Source organism: Sapajus apella, unplaced genomic scaffold (genome assembly GCF_009761245.1).
Source record: "Sapajus apella isolate SASKATOON/1434 unplaced genomic scaffold, GSC_monkey_1.0 scaffold4144, whole genome shotgun sequence".
Classification (NCBI taxonomy): Eukaryota; Metazoa; Chordata; class Mammalia; order Primates; family Cebidae; genus Sapajus; species Sapajus apella.
The window spans coordinates 1-6047 of record NW_022441070.1 but is presented as its reverse complement, the minus strand read 5'-3'; the positions used below and the strand labels follow the sequence as shown (position 1 = coordinate 6047).

General features: G+C 57.7%; 1 long non-coding RNA gene across 1 annotated transcript; it reads left to right on the top strand.

Annotated features, from left to right (window-relative positions):
* The first annotated feature begins 6 nt into the window (after positions 1-6).
* Positions 7-5283, top strand: LOC116547679. Its single transcript, XR_004267140.1, has 4 exons — positions 7-90; positions 3829-3914; positions 4249-4426; positions 4948-5283. It is a non-coding gene; the product is annotated as an uncharacterized LOC116547679 (long non-coding RNA).
* The last annotated feature ends 764 nt before the right edge of the window (positions 5284-6047 follow it).

Here is a 6047-nt window from a genome sequence, read left to right as displayed (position 1 = left end):
TAGGCTGTCGGTTTACTGTGAGTGTGGAAGCCTACTGTGTGCTAGGCATTTGTGTCACTGTGAGCATGGGAGCCTATTGTGTGCTAGGCGGTTTGTGTTACTGTGAGTGTGGGAGCCTACTGTGTGCCAGGCGGTTTGAATTTCTGTGAATGTGGGAGCCTACTGCGTGCTAGGCTGTTGGTGTTACCGTGAGCGTAAGAATAGACGTGAGTCAGGCTCCATTCCACACCTGTGTTGATGAGGAACCTGAAATCAGAGTGACACCCACCAGATACCCACGAGGGCTCAGAGTGGTCCTGGGCCTGGCAGACTTAGGCACTGAGAGTTGAGGGAGGACCCCGCAGCAGAGGAGGACGTGCAGCTTAGTGGTCTGGGAGAGACAGGACAGGGGAGGGCATTGCAGGTGATGGGCACACCTTTGCAGAAACTCAGGGAAGCCTGACAGTCTGTGGATCTGACAGATGGTGAGGAAGCAATTCTAACTGGGGAGAAGGTGGTGTGGGCAACCATGCTGACTGATCCCCGCTGGTCACACTGAAGAGGTCCAGGCCGGGCACTGTGGCTCATGTCTGTAAGCTCAGCAGTTTGGGAAGCCGAGGTGGGAGGCTCACTTGAGCCCAGGAGTTTGAGACCAGCCTGGGCAACAGAACAAGACTTTATCTCTACAAAAAGTTAAAAAATTAGCCAGGCGTGGTGGCATGTGCCTATAGTCCCAGCCGCTCCAGAGGCTGAGGCGGGAGGATCGCTTGAGCCTGGGAGATAAAGGCTGAGCTGTGATTGCAGCACTGCACTCCAGCCTGGGAAATAGAGCGAGACCTTATTATTATTATTATTTTTTAAAGCCCAGGCTAGGCACCGTGGCCCAGAAAGTCAGGTGGTGAATTTAGGCTTGATGCAGAGAGCCAGGGTAGGATTCTTTAAAAGTCAAGTTCATTAGACACATGCGGGGCTTACGCCTGTAATCTCAGCACTTTGGGAGGCCGAGGTGGGAGGATCACTTGAGGCCAGGCCAGGAGTTTGAGACCAGTCTGGCTAACAATTAGCCCGGCGTGGTGGTGCGTGCCTGTAGTCCCAGCTACTTGGAGGCTGAGGCAGAGAATCTCTTGAACCCGGGAGGTGGAGGTTGCAGTGAGCTGAGATTGTGCCACTGCACTCCAGCCTGGGAGACAGAGCGAGATTCTGTCTCCAAAAAAAAAAAAAAAAGTAATTTATTGGGCAATAATCTACCTGTGTAATGCTCTTCCTTTTCTAGTGTGCAGCTATGAGTTTTGACAAATGGATACAGTCCTGCAGCCACCACCAAAATCAATATTTAGAACAGTTCCATTACCCCAGAAAATCAGAGATCATGGTCTGTTGTAGCCGATTTCTCCCCCAGCTGCAGCTCTTGGCAACCACGGACCTGTCTTCTGTCCTTATCATTTTTCCTTTTCCAGAATACATGGAATTGTTGGCTTGTGAGTCTGCCTTCTTTCACGTAGCACAGAACATTTGAGATTCATTCATGTTGTTGTTCATATGAGTCATTTATTCCTTTTTATTGCTGTTCAGTATTGTACTGTGTGGATGTTCAATGGCTTATTTATCCATTTCCCATTGAAGATGTTGTGGTATTTCTAGTTTTGGAGGATTATAATAAATAAAGCCGGCTGGGCTCGGCGCTCACGCCTGTCATCCCAGCACTTCAGGAGGCTGAGGTGGGCAGATCACCTGAGGTCGGGAGCTCCAGACCAGTCTGACCAACATGGAGAAATTCCATCTCTGCTAAAAATACAAAAAATTAGCCGGGTGTGGTGGCGCGCACCTGTAATCCCAGCTACGTGGGAGGCAGAGGCAGGAGAATCACTTGAACCTGGGAGGCAGAGGTTTTGGTGAGCTGAGATTGTGCCGCTGCACTCCTGCCTGGGCAGCAGAGCAGAACTCGGTCTCAAAGAAAAAAAAGAAAAAGACATAGAGTAGCAGCTGGCACAAGTGAGTGCTCTAGATGGCGACACTATTGTTTGTTTCTTACTCTTTTGAGGCGGAGTTTTGCTCATTACCCAGGCTGGAGCGCAGTGGCACGACCTTGGTTCACTGCAACCTCCGCCTCCCAGGTTCAAGCGATTCTCCTGCCTCAGCCTCCTGAGTAGCTGAGACTACAGACACCCGCCACCATGCCCGGCTAATTTTGTATTTTCAGTAGAGATGGGGTTTCTCCCTGTTGGGCAGGCTGGTCTCGAACTCCTGACCTCAGGTGATCCGCCTGCCTCGGCCCCCCAAAGTGCTGGGATGACAGGTGTGAGCCACCATTCATTGTTGTCATCATTTCCGCATGCTTCTGTCTGTCTCATCGTAAAAGCAAAGCCATACCCTCTCTTCCCATTGCCAGCCTCCGCTCCTCGCTGTACTCTGCTTTCCTGCAGCCGGGTCTCCTGACAGAGCTGGCAGTGCCCACTTGCTCCACCCCCTCCCCCAGCTCAGCCGGCCACAGTCCTCACCGTCACACTGCTGCTGCTCCCACCAGGTGGCCAAGGCCAGTGGCCAGTCCTCACCTACTCTTTCTGGACCGCACACAGCAGCTTCTGAAACTGAACGCGGCTGCACGACCTGTCCCCGCCCCTCAGGGCTCCACCCCGGCTTCCAGGCCGGGTCCTCTGCCTGTGCCTGGGCGTCTTGGCCTGGGTTCCTGCTCCCTCCCTTGGTACCGTCCTCAGCACCCTGAAGGTTCGGGCTGGCCCTGGGTGTTGTGTGTGTGTGTCTCAGTCCCCAGCACAGTGCTTGGTAGAGTGAAGTAAGGAAAGAATAGAACGAGGAACTGAATCTGTAACTTACTGCACAAGGCGAGACACCCACTGCTTTCAGACCAGCCCCTGGAATATACATATATTTTTGAGATGGAGTCTCACTCTGCCGCCCAGGCTGGAGTGCCGTGGTGCGATCTCGGCTCACTGCAGCCTCCACCTCCTGGGTTCAAGCAATTCTCCTGCCTCAGCCTCCCGAGTAGCTGGGATTACAGGCATGTGCCACTACACCAGACTAATTTTTGTATTTTTAGTAGACAGGGTTTTGCCATGTTGGCCAGGCTGGTCTCGAACTCCTGACCTCAAGTGATCCACCTACCTCGGCCTCCCAAAGGGCAGGGATTACAGGCGTGAGCCACCCTTCCTGGCCAATACCAGCAATACCAGCTTCTTTTGCTTGCTTTAAACACCCTAAAATAGGCAGAACCTCAAATCCTGCAAGGAAGCGTGTCGCCCTGTGGCAATGCTGAGCTCTCCTGGAGCGGTCCTGACTTCCCCCCTCGAGTGCCAGCTGCCCTGCATGGCATCCAGACCCCTTCGGTGGAGAACGGTGTTGAAAAGCTCAGTCTTTGCGGGGCCGGGGGATGGGACATGCAGGCGTTGGTGGTGGGCAGAGACGTGGCTGGGCCACGTTCAGTGACAGGACGTGACAGCGAAGGCCCTTGAAGTCAGGTGAGGCCCAGCCTGCCCTGGGGAGGAGGAGGGAGTTCAGGAGGGGTGAGACGGATGGGTAGAGGCAGTGGGCAGAGAACCTGGTGTGTGTTCAGGGCTTGAGCCCAGATTTTCCTGGGCCACGTGACGGTGGTTGGGACGTGTGATTGGGCCTCACACAGCCTTCAGGGAAGGCAGTCTGTATCTGGAAGGAGGCAGGAGGATGTGTGTGGCCGGTGGAGACAGACGGGAGGACGGTGCCGTGGGGGTCCTCTAACCCCAGCTTGCTGCTGGGCTGAGCCCTGGCTGGCTGACCAGCTCCGGGAGGGCCACTGGGTGACGGCACAGCCTTTCCTGCCGGTTCTGAGCTCCTCTTCCGGTTTCCACCCTCCTCCAGTGCAGGCACCTTCAGGGATACAACCCCTTCGACCAGGGCTGTGCCAGCAACTGGTATTTAACAATCTGTGCACCACGGGGCCCCAAGTGAGTTGGCAAAGCACAGGCCCTGGTAAACCTGGGGCTGGGGTGGGGCGGAGGTGGGCGCCCCCCGCTCCTCACCTCAGCCCCAGGCCCTTACACTCACGGTTCCTGCTCCTCCGGGGTCTTCTCCAGGGCACTGGGAGCTCTGGGGCCTCCCCACTTCCTCACCTCTGTGGGTTCTTGCCCCGTGATGGCGCAGAGGGGCGCTGCATTATGCACAAGGCCGACCTCAGCTTCCTGCAGAGCCAAGCCCTGGGCTGCCTGCTTCCCACGCTGAAGGGTGCGGGGGGACCAGGCCAGGAGGACAGTGGCCTGCATGTGGCCTGTTCCTCCCCAGGTACATGGCTGAAGCTGTCCAGCTGCAGACAGCGGTGGGGCCTGACTGGACACCCATGCCGAACCTGCACTCCCCTACGTCCCCCCAGGCCTGCCCTTGCCTCCAGCCCCAACCTCTGCGTCCCTACAAACCAGGGAAGGGGCCCCCAGGGAGTGGTGAGGCTGCGGCTCTCCAGGAGGTAAGGAGCGTGTGTGCGCACGTGCGCGCGTGCCTGTCGGAGAGGGTGTCTGCAGGTTGTGAGGGTGGGGGGGGAGGCCCCTGAGGCTGGAGCGCCCTGTGCATGGGGGAGGGGGTTCTACACTGGAGGGGCGTTGAAAGGAGGCCCCAGGCCTCTAGAATATACCCAGGAGTCCCTGGAGTCACAGACAAATGACTACCCCTCTAAACGTGCTGATTGGCCTTGGGTCAGTCATTTACTGTCAGGACTGGGATGAGCCTGTGGTTTATAATTTGGCCAAGGGGTGGGGGTGGCGGAAGATTATTTTATTTAAGGAAATGAAGCCCCATGAAACTTGGAGGTGGCACGTTGGGGGCATCAGGAGTGCCGCGGTCGGGCTGAGTAAGCCCAGCGCCCCTGGGGCCTTTGCAGCGTGTTCTGGGGCCAGCCTGCTCCCTCTGCTCTGCCTCTGGGGCAGGAGACCTGGCCTGGGCTGTGGGGCACAGTCTTGGCAAGAGCCCTTGCACCCCTGTTCTGTTTAGCCTAACACGGGGCCGGTGCGGCCCCTGCTGCTGGAGGGCCCCAGGCGAGGCTCCGCCTTCCTCTCGCCCCTGTGCGCCCGGAGATGCCCACAGCACCAGTGCCTGAGCCCACCTCCTGAGCCCACCTCCTGAGACACCGCCTGAGCCCACCTCCTGAGCCCACCTCCTGAGACACCGCCTGAGCCCACCTCCTGAGCCCACCTCCTGAGACACCGCCTGAGCTCACCTTCTGAACCCACCTCCTGAGTGGAAGCCTTTCTGTGCCCTGCCCTTGCCCTTCCCTGGTGGGAGTGCCAAGACCCTCAATGCCCATTAAATACCCTTGCCTGCCCCTTACAACTGTCACGCTGTGCATGTCTGTCCTGGGTGAGGGCTTCGGGGAGGCTCTACTGGGGGTCAAAGACCTTCCGGGTTGGGGGAGCCAGGATCTATGGAGACGTGAGTTCAGGACCCGACACCACCTGCCCAAGGTCACCTGTGACCTTGGGCAAGACACCTAACATTTTTCTCATCCTTAAAACTGGGCAACATGGTGATTGCAGCGGCTGCCCTGGCCCAGCTCCCCACTAGGGCTGGGTGTCTGAGGTTGGGATGACCTGGCCTCCGCCTGGCGGCACCTTTGTCTGCAGGGGGCGCCCGCTGCCCAGGAATTCACCAGGCCTGGCCTGGTCCAGCCCTGCCTCCCTGGAGCCTCAGGGTGGGTTGGGGCTGACCCTGAGGCTGGGAGTGGCCCCTCCCGGCAGCCCCTCCTGGGGAAGTGGAGGGGTGAGGGCGTTTCCACCACATCCCAGCCTCACAGCTTTCCTGCAGCGGTGTCTCACCCTGGCCCCTCCTTTCTGATGGGAAGTCAGGAGCTGGTTCTGATCCCATCCCTGGGGTGGCTCCAGGCCCCACAAGTCAGTCTCCAGGCCCCTCCAGGTGGGGGTCGGGGGGAGGAAGCGTCAAACCTGGGTTCTGCTAGCAGCCAGAGTGTGACTGTGGGACAGGGAATTACTGTCACCTTTCTGGAAGGTTGTCAGAGGCTGGAATGAGTTGTTTCATGCAGAACATCAAGGACACAGGTACACAGTAGGCACACAAGGGGTGCACCCGGTGTGGTC